The sequence below is a fragment of the Mesoplodon mirus genome, assembly GCF_964341445.2.
Source record: "Mesoplodon mirus genome assembly, chromosome: 16".
Lineage (NCBI taxonomy): Eukaryota > Metazoa > Chordata > Mammalia > Artiodactyla > Ziphiidae > Mesoplodon > Mesoplodon mirus.
Window position 1 is genome coordinate 21,989,830 of NC_138992.1, and position 23,072 is coordinate 22,012,901.

Genomic DNA, 23,072 nt, shown 5'->3' on the forward strand with positions numbered 1-23,072 from the left:
AATTCAGTAAATCATGTAATTGATCATATTCGAGGACTGAGTCCCGGGAGTCCTGAGGAATCCATCAAGCCTTATTCTTGAGAGTGGTCAGAGGTAGGAAGGGGAAGCTAGTATTGAGGAGAGCCTCCAGCACCTTCCCAATCATATTTCACCAAAGCCGTTACACTTTTATCTGTTTTACTTATTGTGTCTCAGTAAGAAAATTTAATTATAATATAGAGTTTCATGCTTAAAAATTTTGAAAATGAATATGTTTTATTGCTACCCCTTTAAGGAGGTTCAAATGTCATTGAGTGCCTGAATTGAAAATCTTTACAGACATCACTTTAAATTGTTTTTTTTTATCTTTCACATGGAAGGTAAACAAGAATTATTCCATACCTCAAAATAAACACAACGTAATAATGACACAGGTGAATCTTTCCATTTATTATTAACATCTCAGTGGGTTAGAATAGGATTGTCAGTCCTACCCGATTTTCAATTCGACTACTAAGCACTGTTGACAGTTTGGTTAACCAAGTGGCAAACGACCACTGACTAAATACAAATAGTAATCGTGGCTTTACATTGGGCACATAATAGAAGATCTTTTAGATGAGATTCACCCCCCATTGTAGATATGACATTGGCATATCTTGTAGCTTTTCATACAGTGTCTTGGTGGCTTTTTGTCTGTTTTTGGTCGTCTTTGTCAGAAAATGGAGAAACATCATCCTCCAGCCATTGCTCATCAACAGCAAAAGCCACAGTTTCTAGGGCTGCCATGTGTAAAATGCTGACCCCCCCTCTGACCCTTGTTCTTGCTCAATCCACTTACAAGAAAACCCAACATAATAGGCATAATGGCAACATGTCTTTGGTGTCTACAGTAAAGAGAAAGTCAGGGTTTGCTTGTTCAGTGTTGGCTTTGTTGCCCCAGAAATTGAAATAGTTATCATCAGAATCCATCTTACACAAATAGTCACAGTACAGTCTTCTCCCCCTCTCTCACCCACACCTCCCTTCCTGGGTGAGTGAGTCTTATTCACTCTAACATGAAAGGTATGGGGGCAATAAGGCATATGTATCGTTATCCAGTTGGCAGTGGCTTAGACATGATTGTAGCTTAGTGAAAATAATGAAGTATTTGGAGGAAGAAAGATCTGGGTTCAAATTCCAACCATCTAGCTTGTAGAGTCAGTGTGAGGATTAAGTACCACGAAGTACAGATGAAAATAAATAACTGCTGATATTACTACTTTGTTAGTAAAAACCCTATAAAACACTCAGGAGGAGGATAAACTATATATGAACTAGCTAAGTACATGTGGTAGTATTTACATGCATCTGCTTTATTTATTTATTTATGGCTGCATTGGGTCTTCATTGTTGGGTCTTCGTTGCCGCGCGCGGGCTTTCTCTAGTTGGGGTGAGCAGAGGCTACTCTTTGTTGCGGTGCGCGGGCTTCTCATTGCGGTGGCTTCTCTTCTTGCAGATCTCGGGCTCTAGGTGCGTGGGCTTTAGTAGTTGTGGCATGCAGGCTCAGTAGTTGTGGCACACAGGCTTAGTTGCTCTGTGGCCATGTGGGATCTTCCTGGACCAGGGCTTGAACCCATGTCCCCTGCACTGGCAGGCAGATTCTCAACCACTGCGCCATCAGGGAGGTCCCTATGCATCTGCTTTTAAATAAGCTATTTTAATGTCATTCTGACAAAAGCTATAATCCCCAGTAGTTGTTATAGTTAGTAGAAACGTTTTTCTTTTTTAGTACTATTTTTTCTTTCTTCTTTTTAAGTGTCTTTTTTCCTACTTCTGACTTGTACAGAATTTCCCTTTAAAGGAAGGAGGAGGGTAGAGTGGAGATTATGAAGAGCTAGTGCCAGAATAATTTCTGTCTCACGGTATTTTGAATTTCCTTTTTGCCTAAGCCAACAGATTACTTAAAGTTCTTTCTGAAAACTCAATTGATAGACACCTTCTCCCTAGTTTGACAATTTAAAAAGTTTTTTCCTTCTATATTTACCAACCACTGTACGTTCATCAACAAAAGCAAATAGATTTGAACGCACGACATCATCTTACTAGGTTTATTTAATGCAAATATAAATCCACTTGAAAGTAAATCATATCTAAACTGGTAACTAGTATCAATCTGGTCCTATAAAAGATCACCAATATGAGACGTATTTCTAATACGCTGTGTTTATCTGACATTCTGAAGATACAAACTCAGTGGTGAAATAGGAAAACATTTCATCACCTTAAGTTGGCAGTTTCTTTTCCCTACTCTGTGATGCTTCAATTTTAAGGCTCATTTTATAAGTTCTATTTGGACACTGCGTTAACCTTCAGGCCACAGAGTATTGGCAAAGAGTTGATTTCATTTTTCCCATTGGCATAACTGCCTTCACAGCAGCACTCCCGCCCTTTCTTTTGTTTAAGTTGGCTGCAGTGTTTCTTGCTTAAGGGATTTACCAGAATGTGGCCATACCTGGGATTGAGTTAAAATCAGGATAAAGAACTGGGAATGGGAAGGCTATAAACTGACCACTGGGTGGATAACATCATTCTTTCAGCTATTCAGAAAAACACACGCACACCATGAACCCTGACTTTCAGAGGTGGAAAATGAACTGAACATATGGTAAAGTTAAAAATTAATATTAATAAGTGGAAAAGCTATTTCTCCAACAGACATTTCATTTTAAGATTGTCCTCTACTGGAATGATTTATTTGACTCTCTAATGTACATGAAATGGGCTACAGGCTGAAAATTGTAAAGAATGCTCAAAGCAGAAGCACGATAGCAATGGCTTTTGTATCTAAGAGGTATATAGATTCCTTGTCTGAAGGATATTTACACAGTTTGTTAAAGAAAACTATATTTCCTTCTGTTCTGAGTCTCAGATTAAATAACATATAAGAAAAATACTTAGCAATTTGAGGTCTCATTACCATTTATTTATGCCTTTATTTGCATATTTATTACATTGAAATGAACTTAAGATGGAAAGGGAAATGAACCTGACCTATGGAAAAACTAGGTAAACCAAGGCAATTCTGCATGTATCTAAGGGTGTTTTATAAGAGATTGTGTTAAATCTAGTGCTTGTAAACTTAACAACAAATACTGTAACTAGGCCAATTTAGACTCTTTTCTCTATCTAGATGACATGTCATAATGGTATGAATCTGAAAGCAGTGTTGGAATCATTGATTTAGTGGTTGTTAAGATAGGTAATTTCAGCCTTCTCTGAATCCATCAAACATGTCCCTTCCTCCCCTACTTTCCACCTGACTCCTTTTACATCATTATAAACAAAGATTTCAAACAAGGTAGATAATTGTCCTTTCATAACACTTTTTTCCTTTTTGTCCCAAGGGTTTTCTATTTCATAGTCTATTGGCTAGTAAACAAAACTGATTGATTGATTGACATGGCAATAAAAGTGCAAAAACAAGCAGACTCTGATCATTATTCATTAAAGACAGTTGGGTAAATGTAACATTGGTAGTAAATATTGGCCATGAATTTAACCTATCACTACTTAATTTATTCAACAAACCTGTTTGTTTGAACCTAAAGAACTAGACCAGCAGTATTCAAAGTATGGTCCAGGGACCCCTGGTAGTCCCCAAGATCCCTTTAAGGGATCTTCAAGGTCAAATCTTTCTTCATAATAATACCAAGAATGATGTTCATTTTTCACTCTCATTCTCCCACAACTATGCAGTAGAGTTTTCCAGAGGCTACATAATATCTAATGGCATCATCTTTCTGATGGCTAAGGATATGTGTGCTTGTGGATTCTTGTGTTTAAAATTTTCTGTTTTAATTTGAGTACAGTAAATAATTACTCATAAATATAACCCACATACACAAAATCTCTTTGTGGGTCTTCAATAATTTAAAACACGTAAAAGGGTTCTGAAACCAAATACTTTGTGAACTTCTGCGCTAGGGAACATATTAGTAAAAAAAAAAATACAGATGGGTAAGATGTAGATGTTTTTCAATATAGTAGCTAAGACAGGAAGAAATCTCCCTAAATTTATCATTTCCAGCCATCCATTTAATCCATTTGTCATCATTTGGGTTTGACTGCTGTGTTTTTAGAGCTACATTCTATCTGAATTCAGTGCTTTAGAGTCAGCAGTTCTGTATAAACCCAAGTTCTGGCCTTGTGATGGATAATGACAAATTTGTATCTCTCAAGAGCTGTGTGTCAAAAGGAAGTCTCCATGTTTGCATTTATGAGAATATACTACTTGGTAGTGGTGACAATTGGTCAGCTGGAGGTTGCAAGATAAATACTCTCACTCCCCTAGCATGTACTATGATAGAAAATTGGCAAAGAAATCAAGAAAACATATAGGTTACCATGTAGATATATATGAGCATTTTATACAGTTTGAAAATGAAACCTAAGTCTTTCATTTAAGGGCTCAGTTATATCTTGCCTTCAACAGGCGTTTATCAGAGATCTAGTGCATGCTAGGCATTTTGAATACACAGATAAATAAGATATGGTCCCTCAGAGAGCTCACAGTTTACAACCCCAAATGCAAAGTTATATAGAAGCAGAGATGAGAATTTAACTCTGCCCAGCATCACTAGAGAAAGTTTCAGAGAGAATGTACAGTAGGTGTGAAAGACGAGAATGGTATTCTAGGTGTAGGGAATATCATTAATGGAGACATAAATGTATTAAAATTCTTGGTATGTGCAGGGACCAGCAAGAACCCCTTTGATTAGGTTATATGGGTAGTGAAAGGAAATAGGTTAGAAATTTAGGTTGGGGTCAGATTGTGAAGAGATTTGTAAGCCATTCAAAGTAGTTTGAATTTTATTTGATCACTCATAAGAATTGCACACCCAAGGGTCTGCACAGGCCAGGAAAATAGAGTGAGAATAGGGTAGGATGTAAGCTCCTTCTTTCTGTTTTGTCTTCTAATTTTGAAACATGCACCTTTCTTTGTAATTTTTACAGTGATGTGCTGGAGCTGGTATGAGAGTGGATTGTTAGCATCTGCTCTCAACTTCGAATTCAGTGATTTCATGTTGGTAGCTTAAGATCTGGCATGGTGGAAGTATCAGTATTTACAACATGGAAATGGGCAAATGTGACAACTCAGAGTATTTTTTTTCTTCCTTTTGTTATTTTTGGTAGTTTGTCTTTTTGCTGTTTTCCAGCCCAACTTTGTTTGCCCACTTGATGAACGTGCAGAAGAATATTTCTCTACCCTTCTAAAATTAAACAGGCAGCCCAGTGAGTGGCAACTGACAAGCATGAATTTGGGGAGACCACATGAACCGTGGAGGCAGCAGTGTGAGTGCCCTACCTTGTAGAGGATAGTGGCAACTCAGCTCCCGTCTAGGCAAAGACAGGGCCACAGGATTTCCAGACATCTCAGTCTAACAAGAAAAGACAGAAATCCATATATCTATTGAGGTAAAATCTCTTGATTTTTCAGTATTAGAAACGAATTCTATAACTGTAGTAATAATTCCCCACAAGCTAGATTGCAATCTGCTTGTGCTGGAGGCCATGAGAAGTCGTCGAGGGTTTTTAAGCAGAGTGACACAATAGTGTTTCATTTTAGTAAAAGCAGGTCCGGAAGATGTGTAGAGGATAGAGTGAAAAGAACAGAGGCTGACAACAGGCACGTAACAACTTCAGTCATGAGGTGAAGACTGATTCTACGGCCATCAGTAAGAACGATTTCAAAGGCAAAGTCAAGGATTTCATCCCTACAAAAACCAGTTGCAGTGCTGTTTTCCAGCCACAGCCTACCCATTTCATCTGGCACACTCTTCTCATGGGCACACTGGGGTTTAGTCAACAGAGTGAGTAAGGACCAGTTTTCTCATCTTCAAGAGAACTCTCAAAGCAGTCACCCCAATGGTGGTGGGTCAGTAGATCTGTCTTTATAAGAACAGCGTTAATATTGATTCCATTGCTGACGTACCTTTGGAAACAGCAGAGCAGATGCTAGCGTGAAAGATGTTACCTCGATCAAGTCCATTGATGTATTTATTTTTCAGATTTAATCCCGGATATTGGCAGATGAGTTTGTGCTGCATACCTGATGGCTGTATTCCAACAGAATGAAAGATTTAAAACAAAACAAAAGTCCTTTTGAATGCTGGGCAGAGTCGATGCAAATGGAGCTTTGGCAAGGATTTCCTCAGAAAGCTGCCCAAATTCCCCCTCATTTCTTCCTTCCTTACTGGTTTGGGTAAATAAAATATTTATGATTTGGTAATAAAACCTCCCAAATACTAAGCCCTTTCATATGTCCACAAGGTGTGGGAATCTTCAGAAGGACTGAAAATACCAGGACTTAGCCAAGGCCCTTCACTGGATTGTGCCACTCCTGAGTTCTCTCCTGATGTTGTTCTCCGTCTCCAAGAAACCTAGATTATTATTTGATTGGAACGATACAGTCAAGGACACATGCGGTCTTTTGTTAAATTTTCCTTTTGGGAAAGTATCCAGACAGTGTCCTTGCAAAGAAAATCTTCATATTGAAAATCATTTGATGTTTTGTTTTTAAATTCATACTGACTGGACTCTGTTGACTACAGGGTCAGTTTGATGAGCCATATTGTTGTTTTTTTTTTTTTAATTGTAAAAAACAAATAGCAGCTGCATTTGCCACTGCTATCCTCTTTTTTTTTTTTTTTTTTTTTTTTTTTTTTTTTTTTTACCATTCCCTGACCTCGTTCTAACACTTTCTCAGCTGAACACAAGGGTCATCCCACCAACTGCAGGACACCTTATGCTTTTCTGGACCCAAGTCTCCTCCAGCATTTCAGGCTCTCGGGCACTTATTTCCATGCCTCAGTTTTCTCCTGTGTATTGAATAAAATGGGGACAATATAGTAGCTCCTTGATGCTGCTGTCGTAAGAATTAACTGAGAAAATACAGGTAAAATGCTTTGGAGTGTCCAGCACATAGAAAATATTCTATAGATATTTATCATTATTATTACCGTCATTAATATTTGGATGTTACTTTCACTCTAGACTTTAATGTTCAATAGCAAATGTTAGCTAATTTAGACACAGTCACTATCTCTTGCCCCAGTCTCTGCCTGGCTCCCTACTGTCTGGGTCTCTTGGTGCTTGCAGTTCTCTATCCTGTTGAGAGATTGGGGGAATTTGATGGTAAGGCCATTCCCTTAGGCTGCATTCTTAATCTGGAACCTTCAAGCCTAGGAGATTTTACTTCTAATGCCTCTCATCTGATACTAGAACTACTCACTACTTGATAACAGCATGGCCTGCACCTAAATGTGAAGCTCATTTTTTTTTTTTTACCACATCCTACCCCCATTTCCTGATATTTTACTCAGGGTCATCTCTTTTGTCTCACCTTTATTTAAACATTGTCTGTTGTGGCATTTGTAAATCTCTGATGGCTTCAGCTCTGGTGTTTCCCCTGCACTCCTCCTATGCCCTCTCCAACAAGTGCCTGGTTGCTCTTCCTTCAAGGCCAGCACCAGGGTTAGATGTATTTGCACATCCTAGGGGATGGCATTGACTTGCACTTCTGATTTCACTAAGATGGGAGAGAGAGCCTGGCTTTTTGGGTGTGTATTACTGTTGTCTCTCAAGGAACATGGGCTAAATCTCTAGGTTAGAGATGCTCTGCTTTTACCCCAGGTGGATGTACTTCAGTACAGTTCTGGCCCAAACTACCCAAAGTTAGTATCAGATTTCACAGGTATTAGGGCTTAGTCCCCCACAAAACTGCCCTCATTTCAGATGCCAGCTATAAGTCTCAGGGGCCATCTGCACTTCTGGTTGGCTGGCTATACATTTGGGGGTTCTTGCAACCCCATCAGGGTTGACATTCTAGAAGGATTCACAGGACTCCCTGAAAGCACCATAATATGATTACAATTTTGTTATAAAGGGTACACATAGGACAGGGTCTGGAAGGGTCCAGATTCAGAGCTTCCATGCCTAACCCCTGTGGGGTCAGAACTTGTCATCCTCTCAGCATATCAGTGTGTTCACCAACCAGGAGAGTTCTCCTGAGCCTCTGTGCAGAGTTTTTATTGAGCTTTTATTATATAGGCATGATTGATTAAATTGTTGGCCACATGACTGAACTTAGTCTCCAGTCCCTCTTACCTCTTCGGAGATCAGGGATCATCAGGTGGGCCCAAAGTTCCAACCATCTAGTCACACGGTTGGTCTTTCCGGTGACCAGTCCCTGTGCTGAATCTATTTAGGGACTCACCATGAGTGAGCAAACAAAGACACTCCTGTCACTCAGTAAATCCCAATGGTTTTTGAACATCTGGGCCAGGAACCAGGGACAAAAACCAGACATATTCTTTATTATATCAGAGAGGACATTTAAATTTTACTAATAATTGTGACTTCTGCTTAAATAAAAATATAGTTTCCCACTATAAAACCCAAGCAATACCTTCATTCTCTTTTAACTTAGTGTTCTCAGCTTCCAAATATTTCTCTTTATCTCCTCTACTGAAGATTATTTGGCTCCGTTTTCCAGGAGACTGACCATCAGTCCTTAAATTCTTCTTCATGGGTTCTTCTCTGGGGACTATTAAATTTTCTTGTGAATAAGAAACATGACAGACTGTTTAGGGAGCTCCTGGTTCCCCAGACACAGGCAGGTTAGGCTCCCTCTGGGGAGCCTTGCTATACCAACAGGACTTCTCTTTGCAGCAGGCACTTCAGTTCCCCTCATGCCAAGCCATTGGGCAGAGCTTCTAAGTAAGACACTGTTTTTAGGTGCAGATAGGCCACTAGCAATGTCCCAATGCCTGCCAGGGAAACCTGAGTCAAATCTCAGAGGCTTAGGTGGAACCCTATACACCAGTGTGTTCATCCAGTTACACTATTACAGGATACATAGACTTTCCTTGATCACCCTTCAAAATGTATGTTGTCTTATTTCTCCCATGGAGCTAGAAAAAATAAATCCATTTGCAATTTCTAATATCATGTGCTTATTTCACTAATCCAGGAAATATTGGTCACATTTTTGGAAAATTAGCATCCAAAAGAAATGTTGATTTCTTTGGAATTTGGGATCTAGTTATGGGTTTTTAAAATTCATTTGTGTCAGTTCATACCTAGTGACATGTCTGAAATTTCCAAGGACATTAGATGCAATTTGCTAAATAAATGCTATTCTCTAACTCCAGAAGAATCAGTAGCCTCATGTGTTCGAGCATTGAACTTTGGAAGCACTTTATTTACTTTGATCTTCTATAAGATCAGGTTGACATATGGATATGCTTAATCAAATATTTAAAGCAAGCATCAATAGCAGAGACTTTACATATCCATACACTCCCAGACTTGTTTTTCGAGTTTCTTATACTAGGACATCTAATAAAGGTTAAAGGTCATTTAGGACATACTTTAAATTTTAACACTTCAGCCTTAGTTCTCAAGATTCTCTTAGTTCTCTTAGTTCTCTTAGTTCTCAAACTTAGTTCTCAAGGTTCCTGAAAATCATACAGAAGGCATTGTGTAACTCGGTGGTGATATAAGCAGATGTTTTATATATTTGTGTAATTATATTATGTATTTGTATAACTCTAGAATTAAGTGGAATTACCCTGTAAAATTTCAGTAACATTTGTGCAGTTGTTTCTTTGTTCTTATTTTTTCTTCTTGTTTTTTGAAATACAAAAAAAATGAGTGGGGAAAAAACTCTGGATTTTCAACACTGAGGTCATAGTTGTATAACACCAAACAAAAATAGGGACATAAAAAATATTAGGAATGAACACTTAAAAAATTTCCTGGAGTAGCTAAATCACAGAACTATAAAACCTTAGAGTTGGAAGAGTCTCCTGGGCTCTTCACTAAATACAGAAATTTCTTCTATAACAAGATCAAACCAATCTCAAACTTCTATTTGCCTCTTATAAGAAGGATGCCAACTGAATAAATTGGAATATATATATATATGTATATATATATATACATATATATATATATCTTTTTTTTTTTTTTTTTTTCGGTACATGGGCCTCTCACTGTTGTGGCCTCTCCCGTTGCGGAGCACAGGCTCCGGACGCGCAGGCCCAGCGGCCATGGCTCATGGGCCCAGCCGCTCCGCGGCATGTGGGATCCTCCCGGACCGGGGCATGAACCCACGTCCTCTGCACCGGCAGGTGGACTCTCAACCACTGCGCCACCAGGGAAGCCCCTATATATCTCTTTTAAATTAGAAAAGTATTTTTTAGTTTTGCCTAGTTGATGAGCCTCTTGTTCAAAGGCTAGAATATTTTCATTAATGCATTTTTACAATAACTATTTTTGTTTGGAAGAAGAGTGTGTGTTTGATTTGTTTTCTTGCATTTAGAGTGGCTGCCCATATCAAATCTAGCTCTAGTGACTTTTGAAACTAAAGTTTTAAAGAAAAATGATACATGTACCTCCATCACTATTTATTCCTAGGTATAAAGAATCAAGTTTACACAAAATTTTGAAACCTGACATTTTTAGGACATAACATGAATTCAAAATAAAGGCAATAGATGAATCCAATGTTAAGAATAAAATAGTATTTTTATCAAGACTGCCGTTTATATATACTTTTTCAGAAACCCTACGAAATGTGTATGTAGGGCAGACTTATCTAATAATAAAACATGAACATAGCGATTTGGAAAACTCTATATAGTGATGTGTTTCAGTGTAGCTTAGAACTATAAAAAATAACAGTGCCCCGCATCAGTTTAATTTCATTCTATTTCATTTCATAGACAATGATTTTATTTTATTATGTGCTTAGCATGTTGTTAGGTACTGTGGAGGTTAAACTGTAACTCCAAGGATAGACACTAGCAATTATTGACCATCTACTAGGCACCAAGCACTGTTAGGTGCATCACATAAATGTCATATTATTCCATGTTAAGCATTTGAGAGGAAATCATGTGATTGGGGAACATGGTTGTGACAGATACATTTCTAACCCTGGTCTGTGGGACTGTGAAGCCCTATTTGCACATTATTATGTAAGAGACACTGTCCCTGTTCAAAAGAGACTCAAAGTCCTGTTGGTGACAATCACACGTGAAGCCATCAGAGTTGCATTCAGATCAGGTACCAGTTTGAACGGTACTGATGAGAAAGCTAGTTGAAGGGAGGACTCCTTAATGAAGACCTCTTGCAGTTAACTTCGATTTATGTCTCAAATTCTCTTTTAAAAATCACATGTTCTCTGTTTTATATATAGTAGTGTATATGTATCAGTCCCAACCAATCTCCCAATTTATCCCTCCCCTGCCATCCCCTGGTAACTATGAGTTTGTTTTCTACACCCGTGTCTCTACTTCTGTTTTGTAAATAAGTTCATTTGTACCCTTTTTTTTTCAACTTTATTGGAGTATAATTGCTTCACAATGGTGTGTTAGTTTCTGCTTTATAACAAAGTGAATCAGTTATACATATACATCTGTTCCCATATCCCTTCCCTCTTGCGTCTCCCTCCCTCCCACCCTCCCTATCCCACCCCTCCAGGCGGTCACAAAGCACCGAGCTGATCTCCCTGTGCTATGCGGCTGCTTCCCACTAGCTATCTACCTTACGTTTGGTAGTGTATATATGTCCATGCCTGTCTCTTGCTTTGTCACAGCTTACCCTTCCCCCTCCCCATATCCTCAAGTCCATTCTCAAGTAGGTCTGTGTCTTTATTCCTGTTTTACCCCTAGGTTCTTCATGACATTTTTTTTTCTTAACTTCCATATATATGTGTTAGCATACGGTATTTTGTCTTTCTCTTTCTGACTTACTTCACTCTGTATGACAGACTCTAGGTCTATCCACCTCATTACAAATACCTCAATTTTGTTTCTTTTTATGGCTGAATAATGTTCCATTGTATATATGTGCCACATCTTCTTTATCCATTCATCCGATGATGGACACTTAGGTTGTTTCCATCTCCGGGCTATTGTAAATAGAGCTGCAATGAACATTTTGGTACATGACTCTTTTTGAATTATGGTTTTCTGAGGGTATATGCCCAGTAGTGGGATTGCTGGGTCATATGGTAGTTCTATTTGTAGTTTTTTAAGGAACCTCCATACTGTTCTCCATAGTGGCTGTACCCTTTTTTTTTAAGATTCCACATATAAGCGATATCATATGATATTTGTCTTTCTGTGTCTGACTTACTTCACTCAGTATGACAATCTCTAGGCCCATCCATGTTGCTGCAGATGGCATTATTTTATTCTTTTTTATTGCTGAGTAATATTCCATTACACACACACACACATACACACACACACACATATATGTATACCACATCTTCTTTATCCATTCCTCTGTTGATGGACATTTAGGTTGCTTCCATGTCCTGGCTATTGTAAATAGTGCTACAATGAACATTAGGGTACATGTATCTTTTTGAATTATGGTTTTCTCCAGCTACATGCCCAGGAGTGGGATTGCTGGGTAATATGGTAGTTCTATTTTTAGTTTTTTAAAGAACCTCCTGTATAGCATAGGGAACTCCACTCAATAATCTGTAATGTGCTATATGGAAATAGAATCTAAAAAAAAAAAGAGTGGATATATGTATATATATATCTGATTCACTTTGTTGTACACCTGAAACTAACATAGCATTGTAAATCAATTATATTCCAATAAAAAAATTTTTAAAAAACTACTCAGAAAAAAAAGCAAAACACATGTTCTTTATGACTTCTTTTGAATTAAAATTCTCAGCGTAGAATACTTGACACTACAGAATGGCACAAACTCATTTTGTGGTTATCTTATATTCTTCTGATTTTACTTCCATATGAGTATGTATATGGAACAACATGGAACATTTTATCCACCAGAAGTTTTGCAGGAGAAAAGAAATCAAAACAACAGAAGAATTGTATTTATCAAAGCAACCAGGAGTTCTAGAGTTACAGGCCCTTCTTAGGGTGACATGGAAAGCTTGGAGGATGTGAGAGGCAATTATGGAAGTTTCTTCTACCAGAAGGTCAAGTGGCAAGGTTATGATGAGGAGAAGAAAATGAACAGAGAATAAAGGTGGGGCAGAGAGTTTGGGGGTTTGGAAAAGAGAGAGTTAGGCTCAGCTCTTACCCTGACGGGAGTGTTCTAGGCAAAGGGAAAAAGATCTAAAGAGGAATGCTGGTAAATTTCACTGGGCTGTGAGTGTCAACACATCTGTGTTAGTCAGCTTTCTCCAGAGAAGCAGAACCAATAGGGTGTGTATATGTGTGTGTGTATAAGCAAGAGAGTTATTTTAAGAAATTGGCTCATGCAGTTGTGGGGGCTGATGAGTCCCAAAATCTGCAGAGCAGGCTGGCAGGTTGGAGACTCAGGAAAGACTTAATGTTGCAGTCTCAAGTCCAGACTCAGTCTGGAGGCAGAATCCTTTCTCCTTAGCAGGCCTCAGTCTTTTTCTCTTAAGGCCTTCAACTGATTGATAGAGGCCCACCCACAAAAATGGAGAGTAATCTGCTTTACTCAGAGTCTACATATTTAAATATTAATCACATCTAAAAAAATACCTTCACTGCAACATCTAGACTGATGTTTGACCAAGTATCAGGGTGATGTGACCCAGTCAAATTGACACATGAAGTTAACAATGACAAGATTTTTCAGATATTCTTTGAACAAAAGTTCCTTTAGAACTTGATCTGTATCAGGTGCTGTTCTAGGTGCTGGCAATAAGGAAATGTATAAAAGAGATGAAGCCCTGTTTTTAAGGTGCTTACATTCTCAAAAAATATGTTAACACAGAAATAAGCCAGATTTCAGATTGTGAGAAGGGCAATGAAGGAAGCAAACAAGGAAGGCAATGTGATAATTTATGGGCAGGTATGTAGGGGGCTGTAACCAGCAAGACATGTATTTAATATTCCAATCCAGTAGTACACTGATAGTTCACTGAAGCAAGAGTACATTGAACTCTCTATTTCTCTTCCCTGTTGTGTGTGTGTGTTTGTGTAGGTATATGTACGTGTGTGTTTTTGTAGGTATATGTACATGTGTGTGTTTAACTCATTCTGGTTATGACCCTTATTGATTTGAATCCCACACATGGGTCTTCACACTCAGTGCTTCATCTGGAGTGATGAGAGGTCTTTCTGAAGAGGTGACATCAGAGGTGAGATCTAAGCCTAAGGAGGCAAGTTGAGCAGGGCATCCGGGGTTGCTGGAGTTCATTGACAGGGGAACAGCCAGTGAGCTGTGGTTAGGGCTGGGCTGGACTGGATCATAAAGTTTCACTTTTATAAGTACAATGAGAAACAATGATATGCCATGCTGTTGAAAGGTTTTAAGTGACATCATTTATCTTACCTTTGTAAGTGGTTGTTCTGGGGTTGTGTGGAGAAGAGATTATAACAGGACAAGATTGGAAGCTGAGAGGCAGGGTCCAGGTGAGAGGTTTATAGTAGGGGTGATGACGGGAAATGAACAGATGCAAATATTGTAGTAAATGCAATGGTACCAAATGAGAGACTTTGGGAAGAGGGAAAGAAAACAGAGATTTAAGATACTGGAGTGTATTAGTTAATTCAATTATCTCATTGTCACAAGTGACAATCAAGGAAGGTTAATGAGCTACTCTTCAAAAACTCCTTTTCACCTCTCAAACCCCAAGCCCCAAATCATAAAAGACCCAAAGACCTTTTTATAAAAAACGAAGTAAACTAACACTTTTAAGTCTCATTTAAACTAACAAGTGAGGGGAGATATTTCGATGAGCAGATATTTTGAGACCTGTTGATTGTCAAATCAATGACTCTGCATACTCAATATATATACTGCTTGTATGACTGATGATGTTTCATTGAAGCAATGGGGAAAAGAAACTATTTTATGTGAATGATTTTGACCATTTTCTATTTGGGAGGTCTTAATTTTCTCTTTTTCTCTTGAAAAGTCATTACAGTAGATCAGTTTCTCAATATCAATGGAGAAAGACAAAGCCCAGTGTAAAATCATTCTTGAATTGAAACGGTTATCCAGAAAGGAGCATTTCTGCTTACATGATCATTAAGCTAGTGTTTATTACAGATGACTGCATATGTATGTCTGCGAGTGCATAGACATTACATTGGGAAATGAGAGAGAAATTAGAGTTTTCAGCAAATACTGCAAAATGAGCTTTTTTGCTTAAAAGGCCAAGTGATTCAAAATTATTTAGAAAATGTGAAATGTAAGTTTCTCTCTAATTAATTCTTTTCCCCAGCCCACTGCCATCCATCCATCACTAGATTATTGAAACAGCCTCCTAGCTGGCTTCCCTGTCTTAGGTGTCTCCGAATTCATTCTTTGCACTGCTGTCCAAAGTTCTCTTCCAAGAAAACAAAACCCCTGGTCCTTGTCTTCAGGACAAATTCCAAACCTTATTGAAGAAGAAAACCAATGTCTATTAAGCCTGTGGGACAGGTTTAGTCCTAAGTGGTTTATGTGTATGGTTGGTTCTTCAGAATGAACCCTGATCCCCATCTCCCAGTACTATTCTACACACTCTTCCAGTCTCTAATTAAGGACATAGTCACACTGCATTGACAAGCACTTCTTTCCAGACCACTAAACTCAGAGCTCTTTAAGTAAAAGGATGTTTTGCTTGTTTTTGTTTTTCAGTGTGCTTAGGACAGTGGCTGGGAGATAGTAGAAACTCAATAAACAAAAGAAGTTTATACTGCGTTTCACAGATTCCTCCTTCCTGTTTTTAACAGCGGCCCTTATGGAAGCTACACAAATAGTAATTGCTAACCCCTAGATGTCTGTTCTTCTGCTTGCTGGTTGTGTGAATTTGAACAAGTTTCCTTAAATCAAGTAACTTGGCCAAATTTTGTGCCTTAGTTTCTGCATCTGTGAAGTGGGTAGCAATCACAAGAAACTTGCAGTTGTTACAAATATTAAATTAGGATGTGTGTATAAAGCATCTGGTACAGTGCCCAGCCCATATCAATGTGCTAAATACAAGGTAGATAATATTGTGATTGTTACTGTTTCAAGAACAAATCAATATTGTAATGTTTCATAAATATATTGAGGACCTAAGTGATTTGAGCACAAAGACATTCAAAACTTCTTTTAAAAATATTGTAGGATAGTCACAATAAACATCCATGAATGTATTCAAAGTCTGAAAGAAAGTAGGTTGGGCTTCAGAAAAATCAGGGGGTTATAAAAACAGTTAATATTTTCAACTTACTCTGCAAACAGAGTAGAATCCAGCCACTACTATTCATGGCTGCTGCATTGGAAAAGGTGGAACATACTTTTCCCAACCGATAGATTTCTCTAAATTTATATGTAAGGCTGCCACAGAGGTCACACTATTTTAATGGTTGTCATTATTATTATCTATTTAAATACAGAGGAATTTAGTTTGAAGAGAAACTATAACCTTTCTTTATTTTAATTCACATTCTGTACAGGAAAACCATGACTTGCAGGTTCAAAGGAGAAAGCCTTTAAAAGGGCTTGTAAAAGGCCTCATAGGCTTCTTGGACATCAAATAGCTCAGCAAAACAGCATTATGATGATTTAAATGCAAATGAATTAGAAACATATGGATCACATTCCCTTGGAAATACACATGGGTTTGGAAATTAAGGGGAAACTGCCTGACAAAATGCACTGCACTTCGCTTAGCTCAAAATGTTTGAGTAATGGGTTGAATTTGTTTGCCAAATCTTGAAGGCCATGGGTTTGTCCTATGGGTATTTTCAGAAATCTTCTGAGCCTCGAGGTTGCTTGGCTTTGAGAACTGTGTGACCTGTCAAGGCCACCTCCTGCCATCATGGCTTTTGTTCCTGTCTCCTCACCATGCACACAAGTGTGTAGTTATGAAAGAGAAACCGATCTTGAAAGAATGGAAGAAGTGGGGGCAGGGAGAGGAGGTGGTTGGATTTTTCTCTCCTCCTCTTTTGCTTTTCATTTTTTCTCTTTTTTCTCCAGTGCTTTCCCTTTTCTCTTTTCATCCTTTACTTCTTCCTTATTTTGCTATCTCCTTTTCCTCCTCCCTACCTTCTTTCTTAACTCTCTTAGAAGAATGGATAAAAACAGGATGCTTACAAGGGAAAGCTTGTAGGAGGGTGAAGGGATGAATTATCTGTGGTCTAATGTCTTTTCTTCAGAGTTACCCGCTGTAAGTTCCATCAGAGAATGTCTGAAAGATTGAAAGTCTTTTTCAGTGGATCGCATAGCTGTTTCCTGTGGCATAAGGGGAGATGTTTGGACTTAGTATGCTGTGTTAGAAGCATGTTAGAGTCTCATGCAAGTAGTGTCCCGATTCGGTTTGTTTTAAAAAGCAATTTATTATTATTACTGATTCCAGGGATAATTAATTCGTTTCCTTAAAGTGAGTTGACACGTGGAATATCAGGAGACTTAAGGCTAATTCATTGCTGCCTGGTCTGGGTGAAAGCAGGTGTCACAGTAAGGGGATCCAGCTTTTGTGTGTGCATTACAAAATATACTGCCTCGTGATAAGCGGCTACAGAATTGATAGTTAAATCTATCCGCATGGATTTGCTTTCCATATGGAACTAATTGCCTCTGGAATAGCTAAAGCCAAAAGATCTCTACGATTTCAAAAGCTTCTCTTATCTTTCCTCTCGTATGGCTGTTGACAGGAGTGAAACGCATCTATCCTCATTTATTATATTGGCTTCATCAAGTGAGGACGTGTTGATGGGAGACTGTTACAGAACCAGATGGTCCAAGTTGGTCTTTTATGTTTCCAGCATTTTCCCTCCTCGGTTTTAAAAGTCCAAACAAAGGCTGTCTGCGCTTGGGCTGGTCCCCTAGAATTTCTCCCCTTACAGGACCCAGTCCAGGCTTTCACTGGTACCTGAACAGGTCCACCTGAGGCCCAGAGCATTGGGTTTCTATGTCCTTTAACCCCTCGTCTCATAACGTCTCATCCCCTTTATCTCTTGTGGTGCTCTTGAAGGCTAACTGAGGGATACCGAGCTTCTCTGACTGTCTGGACTGGACCCTGACATGGGGCCTTTCTCTTGCTTCTCAATTTGCCACCACAGTTTTGATTACCCTTACTTCCCCAAATGCATAGGCCAGAGACCTCTGCGTTCTAAATCTTGACAACTGGTGGTAATTTACTCTCTCTTTCTCTCTGATTGTGGTTTAGAAGGGCAGGGCTTGACCTAGTATTTCTTCTCTAAACCATTGAGCAAAACAGTGTAGAGATAAACAGGTAGCCATCCTCACCATCATGCTCCTTGTCTAGAATGTCACCATCTTAGTTCACATTTCTGGAACATGTACCTGAGCCAAGAATCAGCACTGTAGATGTAGGAACCTATTTAATCCTCTCAACCATCTTAGGAAGCAAGTATTGTTATCCTTCTATACCATAGAGGAGGAAAATGAGGCAGGGAAGATGAGCTGTCCTGCAGAATCTTCAAGTCGAGAACAAGTGTACTAAATTTTATAAAGGTCAGAGGGGCAGGAATTTCACAGCACAGCAGGCCCTCACCTATATCTCCATCCACAGCATCTCTCTCTTCTCCCAGTTCCCCGAATAGGTAGAAAAACTTTCAGAAAGGGAATTTTAGCCACAGAAGCCTGAAATCATGGATATGGGAAATGCTGCTTGGAGACTGAAGAATTGCCCTCTGGAACTCCTTTGGCTGTGCTGCACTGGAGAAATGACTTACACTCTCTGTGCTGCAGAGAGAATGTTGTAAAGATTAACACATGATTGTTAGAAGTGTCTGTCGCCAAGTCAGCCTTATAAAGATATGCCAGCTATAATATTATTATCCCACCAAGGGATGTCCCCAAATGCTAGGCAATGAATTGTCCTCACACAGGGAAGAAATAGTGCAATGGATCACTCTAGAACTGTATATTCAGTTGCCTAGTGGATATCTTCCCCTTAGTAGCCCCCTTATACTCACACCACCGAAACCAGTTATTTTTTTCCATAAAATCTACCAATTCTTCTACTTTTCCTATCTTGGTGGGTGGCCCCAGCATAGTGGGCAACGTGAGAAATTTTGGAGTTGGCTTTTATTTCTCTCCCCAGACCATATTTCGCTTACCAGATCAGGGATTTCATCTTCTTGATTCTCCTCCAGAATATCTTTCAGATGCATCGCCCTTAGTCAGTGGCCACCACCCTGACTGAGATCATTTCAATAGCCATCGAGCAGTCTTTCCTTGTACCCTTCTCCCCTCCATTCCATTCAGAGTGCCACCAGAGCATATAAATATATATAGAAAACTCTATGTTATTCTCATTAGTGTCTCCCCATTTCTGGAGAACGAATTTCAAGCCCCTTGATATTTTCATTTGCCTCTGTAAACACACCGCACATGTATTTCTGTGCCACTGAGCCAGCAGCCGTACTTAGCCTTCTATCTGAAACATTTTTCTGAGAGGAGACTATACCTCTCTAAGCTTCAGGTCCTTAACCCTCTCAACCCTCTACCCTGAAATAATCGTACATAGCTCAGAGCAAAGGCTGTTGTGAGAACCAGTCTAAAGCACTTAGCGCTGTGACCGCTTACCGTGAGCACTCACAGTGTAAGAGCACTTACAGTGTGACCTTAGGCACTTTACTTAACTTCTCTGTGTCTTATTTCCACTATTCTAAAGTAAGGATAATACCTATAGCATAGAAATATCATAAGGATTGAATTAACCAGTATGTGTAAAATGCTTAAGACAGTGTTTATTATTCCTGTCTTATTTTTCTTATTATTCCTTTAACAAAGTTACATAATACCATCAGTGCTGATGTGTGTTACAGAATGAGAAGGGTTTGGCGGGGGGGATTTCTTATGGTTTGTAATGTACATTTTATACATTCTGAAAAAAATATTGCATTTGAACAACATATTTTAAGGCAGAGCCCAAATGTCATCACTTCATGAAGACGTTCCCCATGCTGTTTTCTTGCAGACTGACCTGTTCTTACCTCCTGCTTCCTTTAGCAGTTTACCCACATTTCTATTATAACACTTTGCTGCATGATACAAGGATCTTCTGTGTGTGTGTGTCTTCCACCAGAATGTGAGCCAAGAGTTTGTGCCTTGTTCGTTTTTTATTTCTTTTCAATCCTTGTTATCCTCTCTGCCACCCCCAGATGCCACCTCTGTGCCTGGCAACCAGTAGGCATTCAATGAGCGTTGACTGAATGCATTCTGAATTGGCTAATGAGCCATTGTCCCACCTTTGTGGCTGCTTTCACAAATACCTCGGGTTTAATTTGGGTCCGTGGCTGTGTTGATTGAGCTTCAGACACCAGAGTGTTGTCACAGCAGTGGGGACTCCACACATTTGGCTCCTAGAACATTTTGACAAGAAGCACGACTGCGTTTCGAGATACCTGAGGGCTCCTTCCTGTTTTTCTCAAACACAGTTGGGCTTTCATGTGGTATTCCACTTGCTTATTGATACCCAGTATTTTTCTCGTTGGGCCAAATGTGGCAACACGTTATTTATTTGACACTGTGGTAATCCATTCACTTGGATGGAAAAGAACATATTAGTCAAATGAAACTGATGTCTGGTAGCCATGCACACTCACCCAAATAATCTGCCCCTGGACCCTGTTCACGGACCGGTTCTCCAGCTGCTTGACGCCAAGCCATATTCTTGCTCAGGGATTTATTTTCCCTGGCCCTGCTGGGATACTAAAAGCAACTTTCCGATTCAGCTTCAGCCTCGGCCTCCAGCCCCTGGACAATAGCAATACTGTGTGATGACTACTGAGGACAGACGAAGAGAGATGACTGTTTTAATAGCACTTTATGACTCCTCAAGCTGGACTGGAAACATCACCACAAGGAGAAAAAGGTATTCGCCAGGGAGAGGGGATGTCTCTGTACTCAGAATCTGAGCCAGAATCAAAACCACAGACAGAAATAGGGCTGAGGTCCTACGGCATAAATTCCAGGAACTGGGGAGGAAGCTTGAGGACATGGCCATCGGGGCTTTCAGAAATGTGCTACTTGTGCAATCTTCACAACGAACAAGGGCCAATGATGAAATAACAAAAACGAATGACTAAATCTGTGAGCGAATGATTTGGGGAACAATTTTCAAAAACGGTAGAAAGAAGGGAAAGAAGCATTCAGCAACATCAGTCCCATTCCTGTCTTTCCTCTTTCCCATGTTCTCCCTTCCTAGTTCTCTCTCTCTCTCTCTCTCTCTCTCCTTCCTTCTAGAAGAGCGAAGCCCAAGTCTTCAGAGTGTCTAGGGGAGGCATATGTGCTTTCTGATATCCCTATCTCTGATTAAAATGCAAAGGATTGGCATATACTACCTAGAAATTCATTGATCAAATGTAGCTTTTAAACTGGGTAGTCAGAAAGTTTCTGAACCTGCTTCTGGACGCAAGTAGCATCTGAAATTCATTTCTAAAATGGCCAGTGAATGGAGCAGGATCCTGCTAGAAAGAAATTCTCACTTCTTAAGAGCCAACAAGAAATATCTAGTCATTAGCCAAGGATCAGCAAGGGACTTTTTCAACCTGTGTTTGGCAGGTTTTTTAATATTTAGGATTTCTTGGTTAGTCAGGTCAAGTCCAAGAGGACGTCCTAACTAATTTGTGTGTGAAGCTCTGCCATGCCAGAGAAGACTGCCAAAAGTTGTGTGTTAATACACACCCAAAGGGCCACCTGGAAGGAGCACTGTCATACTTACCATGTTTCCCAGAACCTAGACTCTTGAACAATGAGGACAAAGGTCACCTCAAGCCTTGGAGCTTATAACCTTACATGGGAAGGAACTCATTCTGGAGTAAAAAAAAAATATGCCACTGAAAGTAAATATATTTCATGTGACGTATAAAAAACAATCAGTGGGTTGTGTTAAGGAGGATTCAGAGGCTCTATGAAAACCCAGTGAGAAAGAGTGCCACAGTCAGTAAGCAGCGTCTGCCATTTCTGGTGTGGGAGCCTGGGTTTCATATTGCTTCAGTGGGGGAAAGCAAAAGACTTTGGGATGTGACACAGCGTGGTGCCACTCATCTAGGATCTGCTCAGTCTGGGAAACTCCAACTTTCGTGTCAGAGTGCGTTGTAAGAAACGGCAAATGTAATCATGGGTTATAGTAATAATAGTATAGTAGTGTAGCAATATATAGGATAGCACATATTAGTATAATAATGTATTGGTATACTTATATTTATATATTAATATGTATATCATAGTAATGTAGAAAAACTGAAAGAAGAATGCATTTTAGGGAGCCTACTAAGAAAGTGTAAGACCGGTAGGGAGAGAGCTCTGCCCATTTTTATAGATACACTGTCCTAAGAAACCTAGGCAAGTCAATTCTTGGCTTAAATAGGAGGGAACCGAGCCACAAATTAGAGTTAGACATAACAGCAGAGTCAGAAATGTCACCAAAGAGTTGGAGCAGAGACCACCAATGACAGCTTCAACTTAAAAAATAATAAGTCAGCCAAGGAGATTGAGCTACCCAAGTTTGCCTGGTCACCATAGTATATATCCTGTGTCTAACGTATTTCCATTTTTTCCTGACTTCTAGACCTGCACTGTCTAATGCAATGGCTTCTAGCTATATGTGGATTTTTAAATTTAAACTTCTTAAAGTTAAATAAAACTAGAACTTGAGTTCCTCAGTCACATGAGCCACACTGCAAGGGCTCAGGTGACATGCGTGGCTAATGGCTGCCATATTGGACTGCAGAGATACCGAACGTTTCCGTCATCTCAGAAAGTCCTACTGGACAGCGCTAATCTAGACCAGAGGGAAGAAGGCGAGTCCTGGTTTATGGAACTACCTTTATAGGACCAAGAAAAGAATAGTTTGCCCTGGTTATTCAGAGCTGCTCCTCCTTTCTGCTATTGCTTTGTTGCCCATTTCTTGCCCTGTCTCAATGCTGCACACATGGAATTATACTGAGTTGATGTGGACCTGCTGCTGCAATGTTAGGTGTCTGGTGAAGTAGGTGCTTACGTATGCCTTGGAAAACTGACTTATAGGATTGCCTGTGATTTTCTTGGAAGTCAGATAGCATTAAATCTGGCAAAAATCTTGTGACCCAGATATGGTTCTAGTTGTTGATCTCTCTTATCTCTCATCTTCACAA